The sequence below is a fragment of the Octopus bimaculoides genome, chromosome 29 (assembly GCF_046866305.1).
Source record: "Octopus bimaculoides isolate indiv1 chromosome 29, ASM4686630v1, whole genome shotgun sequence".
Classification (NCBI taxonomy): Eukaryota; Metazoa; Mollusca; class Cephalopoda; order Octopoda; family Octopodidae; genus Octopus; species Octopus bimaculoides.
Window position 1 is genome coordinate 14,035,325 of NC_142956.1, and position 17,500 is coordinate 14,052,824.

Sequence of the window (17,500 nt, forward strand, 5' to 3'; positions counted from 1 at the left end):
TGCATTTTCAAACCTTCTTTCATATATATATATATATATATATATATATATATATATATATATATATACACACACACATACACATATATATATATACAAATATATAAAAACACTACACTCGTTATTATATTAGGAGATAAAGATAATAATTTTATTCATTATTCAGGTAGTGAGCTGGCAGAATCATTAGCAGGCTGGGTTAAATGCTTAGCGGTATTTCATCTGCCGCTGCGTTCAGAGTTCAAGTTCCGCTGAGGTTGGCTTTGCCTTTCATCCTTTCAGGGTCACTGAAGTGAGCACCAGTTGTGTGCTTGGGGATCAATATAACTAACTTAGTCCCCTCCCCTAAAATCACAGTTCTTGAGCCTATAGTAGAAAGGATTATTACTTCCGCCTTAACGAAGGCAGAGGTATTGTTTTCACTCATGTTTGTTTGTCTGTCCATGGACAAGATATCTCAAGAACTGCTGGATGGATTCCGATGAAACTTTCAGGGATGTTTGGCCTCGTGACTGGCACAAACTGATTAGATTTTGGAAATGATATGGTACTGGACAAGGATTCTGGATTGCTTTCCTGTTTTTTTACTTAATTTTTGAGAGCAGTTGGGTTCATTTTAAGTATTATTTCTGAGAGCAGTTGAGTATATTTCAGATATACATTATCATAATAATGATAATAATAATTATCATTATTATGGCAGTGAATCGTCAGAATCATTTGCATGCCAGGCTTAACAGAATTTTGTCTGTCCTTACGTTCTGAGTTCAAATTCTGCTAAGGTCGACTTTACCTTTCATCCTTTCAGGGTTGATGAAATAAGTACCAGTTACACACTGGAGTTGATGTAATCAATTAGTCCCCTTCCCCAAATTTCAGGCCTTGTGCCTATAGTAAAAGGATTGTTATTATTAGCATCAACATCATTAATAAATTTAGTTATTAATATAACTTACAATATGAGTTTTGTAATTTGTGTGTGGGTGGTGATGTATATTAGTGTTTAGAATTTTCTAGTTAATTATTTTGTTATAGTAAACTGTATAGGCATGGCTGTGAGGTTAAAAAGTTTTCTTCTCAGCTACATGGTTCTAGGTTCAATCCCACTGCATGGCACCTTGGACAAGTATCATCTACTGTAACTGCTGACCATCCAAAGTCTTGTGACTGGATTTGGTAGGTAGACACCCATCATATCCTAATCATTTTAACATTTATTTGCTTGGAGTCAAAGGAATTTTATTGAGGCAGAATTCTTACAGCTGGATGCTTTACCTGTCACCAACCCTCCCCTAGTTCAAAGAAGGTAGTATTTCCTCATGGCCAGACATGTTTATCATGGAAGACCCAGGAAGACATGGGATGAGGTGGTGAAGCATGACCTTCGAATGTTGGGCCTCACAGAGGCAATAACGAAAGACCAGCGTCTCTGGAGATATGCTGTATCTGTGAAGACCCATCACATAAAGTGAGTTCACAGCTTAAGCCTACACCATTGTCGCATAACCAGCCCACTCAAAAGTACCTTGGATTGCAGGGTGACATGCTGTGCTTGAAGAAACTTATTGAGTCAAAAACATCAAAATAAAATGGAAATTGTAGTTGTGATCCACGTGCTGGTGGCACGTAAAAAGCACCATTCAAACGTGGCCGATGCTAGCGCCGCCTTGACTGGCTTTCATGCTGGTAAGTCAAGCTGTGCTTTTATCGTCTACTTCGAGAGTTTTCAAACTGTGGTCCGCGGACCACAGGGGCTCTGTGGACAACAAATACTTTTTATGGGCAATTTGATTTTATATGTGTTTTTTAATCGAAATCTTTTAATTGACAATAAACCTATTTGTTAAATACTGTTAAATAAATAAATGTAAAAATATATGTTATTCTAAGCAAATATTTATGTATAAATTTCATTAGCGTTTATAAGGGGGTCCCTAAGGTAAAGCCTGAAATATAAAGGGGTCCGCAAGTCAAAAAGTTTGAAAACCCCTGCTCTACTTGTTTCAGTTACTAGACTGTGGCCATGCTGGGGCAGTGCCTTCAAAACTTTTAGTGAAATGAAGAAATCCCAAGACTCCTTTTTTAAGTCTTGAACTTTTTCTACCATTTTCTTTTGCTGAGCTACTAATTTACAGGGATATAAACACACCAACACTGGTTGTCAGACGGTGGTAGTAGAGAAACACTGATACAAAGACATGCACCACCACCACCCCACACACACACACATATGCATGGGCACACACATACACACACACTCACACACACTCACACACACACACACACACACACATATATATATATATATATATACAACAGGCTTCTTTCAGTTTCCATCTAACAAATCCACTCACAAGGTTTTGGTCAGCTCAAAGCCATAATAGAAGACATTTGCCCATGGTGCCATGCAGTGGGACTGAACCCAGAATCACGTGGTTGACAAGCAAGCTTCTTACCACACAGCCTATACGCAAAGCACAAGACACAGATTAGTTGAGACAGACGCCACAGATATTCTCTTGCATCTTGGCAGCGCCGTTGCACTCAAGCATTTAATGCTCTGCTGGAACAGATGCAAGCATTGGTAAAACTTGAAGACTCTTTCCAAAAGTGGCTGACATTTTCACGATGCAGTTTGTCTCATGCATCATTGCATCTGCAGCAGTAGCAGACACTGCAGCGGCAGCAGCAAAGAAGTGCAGTGAGGACTTGTATTCTTTGTATCTGCCTGAAGAGCATCTCCACTCTGCAGAAAACTAAATGTGAATATTGGCTAAAGGTTTGTGGACTTCGTTTTTGGAATAGGGACAGTAAGGGGTGGGGTGAGGGTGGACTGGACTGAGGAAGTCGGGAAGTAAAGGAGGTGCAGTGATTCAACTACTACTACTACTACTACTACTACTACTACTACTACTACTACTACCACCTGCTACTACTACCACCACCTACTACTATTGCCACCTGCTACTACTACTACTACCACCTGCTACTACAACCACCATCTACTACTACCACCACCACCTACTACTACTACTACTACCACCACCTACTACTACTACTACTACAAGTACTTCTATTTTTGCTACTGCAACAACAAATACTACTACTACTACTACTACTACTACTACTACTACTCCTACAGCAACCACTATTACTATTACAACTACTGCTACTGCTACAACTACTGCAACTACTACTACTACTACTACTACTTCTAGTAAGGATGCTGCTACTACGTCTTCTCTTCCTCCTCCTCATTATTATTAATATTATTATTATCACCATTAATTTTTCTTATTGTTATCACCATCATCATCATCATCATCATCATCATCATTGTTTGTGTCTGCTGGAAGAATAAAGAGCCCCTTAAAGGATCACTCAGCCATCCATATTGCCATATCACTTCACTCGGTGGAGTGTCATTGTTTTCAAATGTGCTGTTGTTGTTGTTGTTGTCATTGTTGCCAGTAGTAGCAATGATGACAGTGGTGGACGTTGTTGCTGTTGGTGGTGGAGACTTTATGTTTGTTGTTGTTGCTGTTATTAAGGAGTTTCCACAGCTCCTTAACAACAACACTTATGATGACTGACATATACATGCACAATCATATACATAAGCATATCATCATCATCATCATCATCATCATCGTTTAACGTCCGCTTTCCATGCTAGCATGGGTTGGACGATTTGACTGAGGACTGGTGAAACCGGATGGCAACACCAGGCTCCAATCTAATTTGGCAGAGTTTCTACAGCTGGATGCCCTTCCTAACGCCAACCACTCAGAGAGTGTAGATATATATTATATATAATATATATATTTAAGAGTGTATAGAATACTTTTATACACAAAGAGGAGACCATTGACAGGATTCCTTACATGCTAAAAAGACCAGTTAAAACTCAAACCGCAAAAAGAGAATTCATGAGGCATGAACAAAAAATGAATTAGTTAATCCTGGACTCGAGTTTCGCTACTAATTGTCAATAACATCTAATAACCTAACAGTATGTCTTTTCTACTCCTCTGATGAGATTTTGCCTAATGTAATGTTTTTAATTATTGGAATTTAATTCTTTGAGAAAAATCAAAACAGCTGTAAATGAATATGTTGAATTTTTGGCGTTAGTAAATTATATTAATGTTTATCGCTCCATTTTCTGAATTTTAATTTGAACATTTATAAACCAAGATTTATATTTAAACCTATTATTTTATGAATATTACTATTCACAAAAAATAATAAGTGATGTACCAGTAATTCCTTGGTTATTTTTATCCTTTAATGAGGCTATTTTAATCTCTATTTAAATAGCGACTTTGGCTGATGAGAAATCAGGCACCTATTTGGCACTAAATTTCGAAACCAAGTTGACCAGCATTTACTTGTTCTGACCCAGTAGAGGTAAGGCATTATTATTGTTCACTGATATTTTTTCCTATCATGTCTGTAATAGATTTGTGACTATTCAGTGGTACAGAAGTATTTTTTGACTTCTATTTTTTAGCAATATAGGTACTCATGTAGTACCCATGTGTACATACCGTAAATCCTCGAGTATAATCCACATTTTTTCCCCAAAATTTAAAGGTCAAAATCCCTAGTGCATACTATATACGAGGTTAAAAATGAAACATATTTTCTAAGCAATGTCCGAGTCTCTATTTTCTGTCCGGCAATGTTTATTCAGACGCATTTTATGATGTCGGGCTTGTAACTGATAGTGATAAATATGTAAAGGCCATTTACTTAATATTTATTTTTCCCTGACATTATTACTGTTATTTCTTTATTTTCTGCAAACAAAGTGCACAAAAAAGCTACACGTTTGCATTATGTTATATATACAATAATAATAAAGGACGTTACCGTATATATGTTTACAAACCAAGGATGTTATATAGACCGCCTTGACTCAAGTTAGAGAAGGGGTGCGTATTATACACAAGGTTTAGGTTTTTCAGAGGTACAGCCCCCTAAAAATCCCCTGCGCATTATACTCAAGGGCAGACTATAATCGAGGATTTACGGTATGCACATAGTTAATATTGTATGTATATATTTTATTAATTTGCCTGTATGGCTGATAATTCACTTGCCACTTGTGATGGTATTTTAATAATACCATCCCTATATTTATTTATATATAAATATATATATATATATATATATATATATATATATATATATATATATATATATATATATATATATATATATATGTAAATAGACGTGTGTATTTTTCCCTTGTTTACAATTAACACAGAAAACATAGATAAACAGTTACCAGGGCAGCAAAAAATCACACGAGTGTCGGAAGTAAAAGAATTTGAATTACACCTGCGTTTAACTCCATTTATATATATATATATATATATAATATATAAAGGGCATTAACTGTGCATCAATGCCTCACACTATCGAGGGACTAAATAAGTAAAAAAACTACCAAAAATAAGTAACATATTTACCGAAAGCGAGGGAATGCAGCTTTTCAAAATTTATCTCTTAAAAACATTTAACTCAACGGTAGACCACTGGTTTCTCAATCGAAAGGGATATATAATTGTAAACAAAAGTCATCGTTACTGTGATGGCTACATCGTGGTAGGTTGATTCTTGTTTATTTTTATATATCTTGACCATACGCGTACTGATGAACAAAGGAATACAGGTTACTTCACAGTTTTTTCTGTATTTGATTGAGAAACCAGTGGTCTACCGTTGAGTTGAATGTTTTTAAGAGATAAATTTTGAAAAGCTGCATTCCCTCGCTTTCGGTAAATATGTTACTTATTTTTGGTAGTTTTTTTTACTTATTTAGTCCCTCGATAGCGTGAGGCATTGATGCACAGTTAATGCCCTTTATATATTATTAAATATATCTATGAAGAAACGATGAATTTTCTCATTACGAAAATTTTTCGTTATTTTTTCATTATGAGGTTTTTTCACGCTGACTACTTGATAAATTCTTATAAAGAATTTATCCTATATTATATTATATATATATGTATGTATGTATGTATGTATGTATTAAAGAAAGCAAAAGGCTAAATGTGTTTGTGTAAAAGAATTCAGTGCTCAGTATTTTAGCGACAAGAATTTCTGTCAAAAAGACATGGTTAAACAAAGGTTAAGAGTTCAATTATTTTTCATGATGGTTTGGTTTGGTTTGGTTGAGGTCTTTGTATTTGTGTGAATGTACGCATATGTGTGTTTATGTTAGTCATGCGCATGATTGTACGTGTATGTATATTTCAGTGTGTGGTGAACTGTATACATACACACATGCACGCACATGTGTGTGCGTGTGTATGTGTGTGTGTACAGTGAGAGCGAGAGAGAGAGAGAGAGAGAGATAAGGGAGGTGAGATAAAATTTCTTGTCTCTTGTACAAAAGAGAAAACCTCTTTGCAATGACAACCATTTAGGTTTTTGGACAAGAACAAACACACAGCCACACACACACAGGGCTATAGGAGGAGACATTTGCTGTCACACAGTGGTGCTAAACCCAGAACCATACAGCTAAGCAACAGTCTTCTTACCACAGAGACAGGACGGTGTTTTCTATAACAGAGGTTATAGAAAAAAAATACAAGTACATAACCAGCTTCTGAAAAATTTTAATTATTAATTTACATTTTAGCGATAAAAGTTTCTTTGTGATCATGTTAAATTTCTTTCCAATTTTTGCCAGAATATTTTTAAAAAACGTAGCTTAGACGTAATTTCGCTTCGTGATGGTGAAAATTTTTGTTAAAATTATAGTTTAACATCTAACTTGATTTTGGTGGGAAATAATGTTCTTCCTCATTTTTTTTCTTGTGCTATCAACTAATCTCATCTCCTAATATGCCGCAAATGATTTTTTGCCATGGAAATCAGAAAGGGTTAGGGTAGGATGGACCCTCAGAAATTCCTTCCCTCATCTCAGCCAATTGGGCCCCACACCTCCTAAGGCCAGCCCTGTGTATACACTCTCTTTACTCTTTTACTTGTTTCAGTCATTTGACTGCAGCCATGCTGGAGCACCGCCTTTAGTCGAGCAGATCTACCTCAGGACTTATTCTTTGTAAGCCTAGTACTTATTATATCGGTCTCTTTTGCCGAACCGCTAAGTTACAGGGACGTAACGATGATAATGAGGATGATGATGATGATGATGATAGTGGTATTGGTGGTGATAAAGATATTGATGGTGATGATAAGGTAATGATGATGGTGATGATGATGATGGCCCTGATGACAATAATGGCGACAATGACATCATCCTCATCATCCTCAACTCCATCAAAATCATGCTAACAATGATGGTGATGATGATGATGATGATGATGATGATGACGGCAATGACGATGATGATGAAGTTGAATGTTTTCTTTGATTAGATTTTGATTACAGTAGAAAATATGTGTTCAAGGTTCCATACTAAGGAATTGAACTCACAGTCATGCCGTGGCTATAAACAAACATCTTCACCACTAAGGGAATACCTGTGCCTGCTTTCTCTCTTTATAAATATTTATCTTGGTTTTCTGCTGTGTGTGCACACGTGTGTGTGTATGTGTGCACACGTGTGTGTGTGTGTACGTGCATTTATGTGTGTGTGTGTTGTTTGAGGAATTCTTTGTGTATTGACAAGAAATTTGAACTTCTGCGGCATCGATATTTTTGTATCTTGTTTCCAAGAGTTTAATTGAACAAAACAAACCAAGCAACTACAACAGCAACAACAACAACTGCTTTGGAATTAACAATAACAACAACATTAAGATTGACAACAACAGCAACAGCTAGATCGGAATTAACAACAATAACATGATGCAGAAATAGCTGCAAATTCACCAAAGTTTAGGAGAGCGACAACAACAAAAAAAAAAACAATAAGGAAAATACTATTGCTACCACTGTGCAGGAGTGGTTGTGTGGTAAGAAGCTTGCTTACCAACCACATGGTTCCAGGTTCAGTCCCACTGTGTGGAACCTTGGGCAAGTATCTTCTATTATAGCCTCAGGCCAACCAAAGCCTTGTGAGTGAATTTGGTAGACAGAAACTGAAAGAAAGTGGCGAGCTGGCAGAATCGGTAGCACGCCGGGCAAAATGCTTAGCGGTATTTCGTCTGCCGCTACATTCTGAGTTCAAATTCCTCCGAGGTCGACTTTGCCTTTCATCCTTTCGGGGTCGATTAAATAAGTACCAGGTACGCACTGGGGTTGATATAATCGACTTAATCCGTTTGTCTGTCCTTGTTTGTCCCCTCTGTGTGTAGCCCCTTGTGGGCAGTAAAGAAATAAGAAACTAAAAGAAGCCTGTCATACATATGTGTGTGTGTGTGTGTGTGTTTGTCTCCGTGTCACCACTTGACAACTGGTGTTGGTGTGTTTACATCCCTGTAACTTAGTGGTTCGGCAAAAGAGACCGAGAGAATTAGTACTAGGCTTACAAAGAATGAGTTCTGTAGTAGATTCATTCGATGAAAAATTCAAGGTGGTGCCCCAGCATGGCTACAGTCAAACGACTGAAAGAAGTAAAGGAGATAAAAGATGAAAGATTGCCAACGACAACAACAACAGCAACATCTGGCATAAATAACAACAGGATACAATGGTGAGAGCAAAGTCAGCGCTGTTAACAATAACAATAACAAGCATTGCAAAAGCAGGAAGAATAACTACAACAATGACAACAGCAATAATAATGATAACACTATCAGTAAGAACTGTAACAGCAGCAACAACAGGTGTTGCCCCTATCATCATCATTGCCACCATCATAACTATTATTACCTCAACCGTAACCACCAACACCATAACAACCACAACCATCATAACCACCACCACCACCACCACAATCATCATCACCAAATCACCACCACTATAATGACCACAAGTACCATCACAGGTGTAATCACCATCATCCTCACCACCACCACCACCACCACCACCATTCTCCCCATAGCTGCCTCAAAAATAGGAAATTAAATGAACTGACTACTAATGTAGTTCATTGCTGAATTTCCTGTTCCTTTGTCATATATTTAATTTTATATTACGCTCTGTACTCAACTAATGTTTTATTCTGAAGCACATGTAGATACATGGATGGATGGATGGACGGACGGTCGGACAGGCAGATAGATAAATAAACAGACAGATAGACAGACAGACAGACAGACAGATAGATAGATAAAGAGATAGATAGATATATAGATAGATAGATAGATAAACGGATGGAAGGACAGACAGACATGTGTATGTATGTATATATGTATGTATGTATATATAGATAGATAGTTTGAGAGAGAGGCAAGAATGTTTGTTGTTAAATAGAAAGAGAAAGAAAGAGAAAGAGAAAGAAAGACAGAAAGAGAAAGAAAGACAGAAAGAGAAAGAAAGACAGAAAGAGAAAGAGAAAGAAAGACAGAAAGAGAAAGACAGATAGATAGATAAATAGACAGATAGATAGATAAATAGACAGATAGATAGATAAATAGACAGACAGAAAGACAGACAGATGGATGGATGGACAGATAGATAGATAGATAGATAAGTGGATGGTTGAGTGAACGGATGGATGGGGTTAGGGTTAGGGTTAGGGACAGACAGACAGATAGAATGACAGATAAAGATAGATAGATAGATAGATAGATAGATAGATAGATAGATGGATCGATAGATAGTTTGAGAGATAGGGAAGTAGGCTAGTAGGTAGAGGAATTGATAGACATTGAGAGAGACCGACAGACAGAGAAATAGATAGATAGATAGGGAGATATATTAACACAGAGACAGACAGACAGATAGAGGGATAGTTTGTATGCAGGAATGCAGGCAGGCAGGTAGACATATACATAAATATATTTCAGAATTGTATTTGTATATCGTTTAACATTCAAGATCATGTTGTACTAAAACTGAAGAAGTGAAGCCATAAAACCATTTAAGAGGCATCCTGCCATTTTATAACACATAAACTTGTAAAATTCAATTTAAATTTATTTTGTTTAAGATGTCAAAATCTTCAGCATGCGCCTGAAGCCTGGTCACGGATAAATTTTCAGTGGAATATTTGCCTTGAAACTGTCTCTGATTATATTACTGCCGTGTGACAAAAATTATTTGACACCTCTCGAAATAGAGAATTTAACAGTTTTTGTGTGGTGTCCAATATTTAGAATGTGCCTTCCTTATTGTCATTGCTCTGTCTTTCACTTTCTCACTCTCTCTCTCTCTTTCTCTCTCTCTAGGGTATATACTGACACACACACACACACACATATATATACTATTTACTATTTTACTTGTTTCAGTCTTTTGACTGTGGCCATGCTGGAGCACCACCTTTAGTCGAGCAAATCGACCCCAGGATACTTATTCTTTAGAAGCCTAGTACTTATTCTATTGGTCTCTTTTGCCGAACCGCTAAGTTACGGGGACATAAACACACCAGCATCGGTTGTCAAGCGATGTTGGGGGGGACAAAGACAGACACACAAACACATACATACATACATACGATGGGCTTCTTTCAGTTTCCGTCTACCAAATCCACTCACAAGGCTTTGGTCAGCCCGAGGCTATAGTAGAAGACACTTGCCCAAGATGCCACGCAGTGGGACTGAACCCGGGACCATGTGGTTGGTAAGCAAGCTACTTACCACACAGTCACTCCTACGCCTATATATATATATATATGTATGTATGTCATTATTCAGTTTTGTTTCAAGATTTCTACCCAATAGAGAAAGCGCCGGTTTCTAACCTATATCCAAGGCACCTTTCATTAGAATTTCAACAACATCCAAAGGGTACTTTTGTGTGCATGTAGGCATGTATGCAGGTTTGTATGTATGTATGTATGCTATGTGTGCATGTATGTACGTATGTATGTATATATGTCATTATTTGGTTTTATTTCAAAATTTCTAGCTAATAGAGAAAGAGCCGGTTTCTAACCTAGATCCAAGGCTTCTGCATTGCAATTTCGACATTAACATGGTATTTTTGTATGTATGTATATGTGCAGATTTGTATGTATTCTCATGCATATCAAGACATGATCATATATATTGAATTGATAAACTTCTGGAAAGTTCTACAGATTTTTACAGGTCCATTGATGGCTTGGATTTGTAGTCTTCGAATTAGCTTTCTCCTCTCTGGTTTTGAGAAGCGGACTCACAGTTGTAGGATCGTGGTTTCGATTCCCAGACCGGGCGCTGTGAGTGTTTTTATCGAGCGAAAACACTTAACGCTCCATGAGGTTCCAGCAGTGGGTGGTGGCGACCCCTGTTGTATTCTTTCACCACAACTAACTCACTCTTTCTGCTTGTTTCTGTTGTACCTGTATTTTAAAGGGCCAGCCTTGTGACACACTGTGTCAAACTGAGTCTCCCCAAGAACTATGTGTTTATTGACTGAAAACACTTAAAGCTCCCTGAGGTTCCAGCAGTGGGTGGTGGCGACCCCTCTTGTATTCTTTCACCACAACTAACTCACTCTTTCTTCTTGTTTCTGTTGTACCTGTATTTTAAAGGGCCAGCCTTGTGACACACTGTGTCAAACTGAGTCTCCTCAAGAACTACGTTAAGGGTACACGTGTCTGTGGAGTGGTCAGCCACTTGCATGTTAATTTCATGAGCAGGCTGTTTCGTTGCAGGGTGGTTGGTGTTAGGAAGAGTATCCAACCATAAAACCCCTGCCAAATGGACACAGTAGCTTGGAGTATTCTTCAACGTGGTTAGTTCCTGTCAACTGTCCTACCCATGCATGCATAGAAGATGGATGTTAAATGATGATGATGAGGATATATATATATATTTTTTTAAACAACAAAAAACACAAATGGAAAATACGACAAACAACACAAAGAATGACCCTTCATCAGTTGTTGGCTGTTCTTCTACCTCGTATTTTGAGCATTTCACAATAAGATATGCTTTCGATAAAACATTTGCTTCTGCAAAGCAAATTGAATAAAATTTGGGATTTTGTGGAGGGTCAAAATTGGTAACACAAACAGGACAGTGAAAACAAGCAGGAAGGGCTGCTAAGCCTAAACAAGGTTGTGGTGGCAAATACATAAGTCAAGCTTGGACAGGAGATGTCTATATGTACATGTATGTGTGTATAATCACATGTGAATCGTTGGTGATTTTTTTCCTTCCATCTTCCTTTCCGCTTGGACTTTCCTCCATCTCCTGTTTCTGACAAAGAGCTTTGCTCAAAACGTAAAACTACTTTTCTTTCCTTCCCTAAGCATCTGCTAATACCTTGCATGTACCATGTCCTCGCATTGTTGTTTCTTTTTGTTTGTGTTTGTTCTTCATTTTTTTCTGGATTCACTATATATAAATATATACATATATGTATATATAATTATATGTACATATGTTTGTATGTATGTATGTATGTAAGCATGTATGTATGTATGTTTGTATGTATGTATGTTTGTATGTATGCATGTAAGCATGTATGTATATATGTTTGTATGTATGTATTTATGTATGTATGTAAGCATGTATGTATCAATGTATGTATGTATGAATGTCAGCATGTATGTATGTATGTATGTATGTATGTAAGCATGTATGTATGTATGTATGTATGTATTGATAAGAAAGTTGAACTTCCACAATTGTGGTGAGTCCTTTTGTATCTTCCTTTACAAGACTTTTAATTGGACAAACAAAATTTTCTAAGAAAGAAAACAACAGCAACATCTACAATGACAACTAATAAAAACAACAAAACTGACAACAACCTTCTCTAGACAACCTTCAACACCATCACCACCAACACCATCACCACCATCACCACCAACACCATCACCACCAACACCATCACCACCACTACAAGCGCCAGCATCTCCACCACCACCACCACCACCACTACAATCACCACCATCACCACCACTATCACCACATCATCACCACCAGTACCACCGTCACCACCACCACCACCACCACCATCACCATCACCACCATCATCACCACCACCATCATCACCACCACCACACCACCACCATCATCACCACCACCACACCACAACAACCATCACCACCACCACCACCAACAACAACAACAACAACAACTACTACCACCACCACCACCACCAACATCACCACCATCACCACCACCACCATCACCACCACCACACCACCACCACCACCACCACCATCATCACCACCACCACCATCACCACTACCACTACCACCATCACCACCACCACACCACCACCACTATCACCACCACCATCACCACAACAACCACCACCATCATCACCACCACCACCACCACCAACCACTACCATCACCACCACCAAAACCACCACTGTTATCAATCCTAGCTACAACATCATCACTGTCACCACCACCACAATGACAGAGATGACAACCCCCACCGCCACCACCACCACCACCACCACCAATAACAACAACACCAGCACAACAAACATCACAACAATGGCCACCATCACTACCGCCAACCACAATCACCAACACAACAACCACTACTACCACCACCACCACCATCACCACAGCCACCACCACCAGATCCACCCCCACCACTACCACCAGCATCGTGATGGCCACAACTACTGCCCCAGCAACCACCACCACCAACACTGCCACCACCCACTTGACAACAACTACCAACACCAACACAACCACCACCCACACTACCACCATCGCTACAGCTACCACAAAACACCACTTCTACAACCACGACCAACACCACCTAAACCATCACCCCACTAGCACCAACACCACCCAATGTCTTCCGATGCCACAAAAAGAAACCAGAACCCCAAAAAATCCAAAATCTGAAGAAATATTTTCGTTCCCACTTAGATTTCCACTTCAATTATAAAATATTTTTTTATCGTATTTTTGTACCTTTATATTTTTATATATATTTTTTTTTTTATAAATTGTTTTTTCCCCCCATTTTTTTTTTTTTTTCACTTTTTGTCCTTTCTCAATTCCACATGAAAATAATATCATATGCTCCATATCGCGTATATGATATCAAGGAAACGTAGGAGATATCATATAAATGTTTATCAGTTGATAAAGAAAAGAAATAATCCTACAAATGTTTTAAAGAGTAAATAATACAGGAACCCATGTATGCCTAGTGTTGTGTTTCAACAATGACTAAATATGATACATATGTACATATACACACACATTTATAAATATATATATATATATACATATATGTATACACACACATGCATGCACACATTGTTATCAATAGATTTCAGATTATTTTCATGAGGTTTCTGCAAGTATTATTTATAAAAAAAGCTTATAGTGTCCTTTGATAATAATAATAATATTCATAATAATGATAATATTCATAATAATAATAATAATAATAACGATAATAATAATAAACAGGATGTCAATATATGGGTGTTTATTTTATAAAATCTGTGTACATGCATAATTTAGAATAATGTTGCATGTTTGTGCATATGTATGTATGTGTGTGCATATATATATATATATATATATATATATATATATACATATATATATAATTCTCAACAACCTCAAACCCACAAGAGTAAACAAGAGAGACAGAGACAGGCAGAAACAAGGAAAATGCCCCTTGTATTTGAATACTATGCAAATATTCTTTTAAAGAACTTTACATTTAATTTTTCCAGAATTTAATTGTTTTCCATTCTTACAGTTGAAAAAATCTCAATGACTGAAACCGGTACTGAAATGTCTTTTATGATAAAAATTTTTTAGCATTTTCTACCTGGACTTTTTTTTCTCCAAATAGATCAACTCATGTGTTCCTTTTCAACCTTCTACATATATATATATATATATATATATATGCATTCATGCACACTGCTGCAAAAACTGTGTCATTAGGAGGAAAGAACAACAAATTTGTGTGCTTCCTGACTACATAGTTCTGGGTTCAGTTCCACAGTGTGGCACCTAGGTCAGACGTCTTCTACTATAAGCCTTGGGCTGACCAAAACGTTCTGAGCGGCTTTGATAGACAGCAACTGAAAGAAGCCTGTTGTATATATATATATATATATATATATATATATAATTATGTGTATTTCTTCTATCTTAATGAATAAAAATTCTTCTGATAGAATAAATGGGTTAATAGAAACCAATGTAGCAAAGAACACAAAATAACTGTGGTTTAGTTCCTGTTTTTAAGGCAGGAACTCCTTGAAATTTTGGGTATTTGAGTATATTTAAGAATTTAAGGAATGGAGAAAACGCATGTTATAATTGCATATTTTATTCCTACATATGTTTCAAAGGATTACAACCTGTGTGATCCATAGGGATCTTTGATATTAAAATTGTAACCTTCTCATCAGGGAAAGCATGGGAATCATCTTAAACGTAAGACATTATGACCGATTATGAAAACAATAGATGGATAAGGTTATGACTTGATTCATTTGAAAAAAACTGTTAGAGAATTGGACGCTGCCGGATAGTGGTTTGGACAACACATACCTATAAATGTGTGAGAACGTACATGCATACATAAATACGTATACACAAACACACACATACATGCATACTGATACACACACACACACACACATATATATATACACTCATACGTCCACATTTATACATATGCACATACATACCCACGTGATATATAGATAGATAGATAGATATCCTTTTATTCTTTTATTTATTTCAGTCATTTGACTGCAGCCATGCTGGAGCACCACCTTTAGTCAAACACATCGACCCCAGGACTTATTCTTTGTAAGCCTAGTACTTTTTCTATTGGTCTCTATTGCCGAACCGCTAAGTTACAGAGATGTAAACACACCAACATCGGTTGTCAAGCGATAATGGGGGGACAAACACAGACACTCAAACATAATCATACATACACACACACACACACACACACACACGATGGGCTTCTTTCTGTTTCCGTCTACCAAATCCACTCTAACGCTTTGGTCAGCCTGAGGCTATAGCAGAAGACACTTGCCCAAGGGGCCACGCAGAGGGACTGAACCGGAACCATGTGGTTGGTGAGCAAGCTACTTACCACACTGCCACAACACATACATACATACGTACGTACGTACGTACGTACGTACGTACATACGTACGTACATACGTACGTACGTACGTACGTACATACGTACGTACATACGTACGTACATACGTACGTACATACGTACGTACATACGTACGTACATACGTACGTACATACGTACATACATACGTACATACATACGTACATACGTACGTACATACGTACGTACATACGTACGTACATACGTACGTACATACGTACGTACATACGTACGTACATACCTACATACATACATACATACATACGTACGTACGTACGTACGTACGTACGTACGTACATACGTACATACGTACATACGTACATACATACATACATACATACATACATACATACATACATACAAACAAACAAACAAACAAACAAACAAACAAACAAACAAACAAACAAGAAAAACGACAAAAAAGCAACAACGCGAGGACGTGATACAAATATTGTGTTACTGGACGCTCAGAGAAGGGAAGAAAAAGAATTTGACTTTTCGAGCAGAGCTCTTCATCGGAAATATAGGGGTGTCCAAAGAAGGGAAGACAGAGGGAGAAAAGATCGGCAATGATATACACGAGGTTACATTATATATATATATATATATATATATATATATACATATATGCATATATATATATGTATATGTATAGTAATATAGGTGTAAAAAGGTTGAATGTAGATTCGTCCTTTAATTTGGAGGTTTCCAAAAAGGGTTTCTAATGTCAATTCTTCATATTTTGCTGGTGGTTTATAGACACAAATCTGCGAATATGAAAATAATACTTGTATATGATATGTGGTGAATTTATGGAAAGAAGTGCCATAAAACTCATCAATTTAGTTGAAAATGGAGAAGACAAGTTGTTAAAATATATAAAAGAATTTTAATTCATGTAGACGGTCGTTTCATACAGAGATATAAAAATTATGCAAATTCATGATAGAATTGAATTAGATTAAGTTAATTAAATTAATTAATTAATTATGTATATCAACGTACTCTTCAGTGCAGGAAATATAAACAAGATTTACAATTTATAATTTTGTTTATGCTTCCTGCATTGAAGAGTACATTGATATATATATAATTAATTTATTTCTTTAATTAATTTAATCTAATTCAGTTCAAACATGAACTTTCATGATTTTTTATATCTCTGTACTAAACGATCGTCAGCATGAATTAAAATCCTCTTACATATTTTAACAACTTGTCTTCTCCATTTTTAACTAAATTGATGAATTTTATTTCTTTCCATAAATTCACCATACATTATATATATGTATATATATGTGTGTGTATTGTTTCTTTACTACCCACAAGGGGCTACACGCAGAGGGGACAAACAAGGACAGACAAACGGATTAAGTTGATTATATCGACCCCA

The 17,500-nt window shown here is 36.9% G+C and overlaps 1 protein-coding gene across 6 annotated transcripts in view; it reads left to right on the forward strand.

The window, feature by feature from the left end:
• LOC106876278 (uncharacterized) overlaps nucleotides 1–17,500 on the forward strand; it is a 1,065,409-nt gene that overhangs the window by 398,799 nt on the left and 649,110 nt on the right. For all 6 annotated transcript variants that reach the window (XR_016239069.1, XR_016239068.1, XM_089345612.1 and 3 more), the window contains one exon: nucleotides 4,321–4,410. The gene's annotated coding sequence lies outside the window, so the exon portion shown is untranslated. The remainder of the gene's footprint in view (nucleotides 1–4,320; nucleotides 4,411–17,500) is intronic.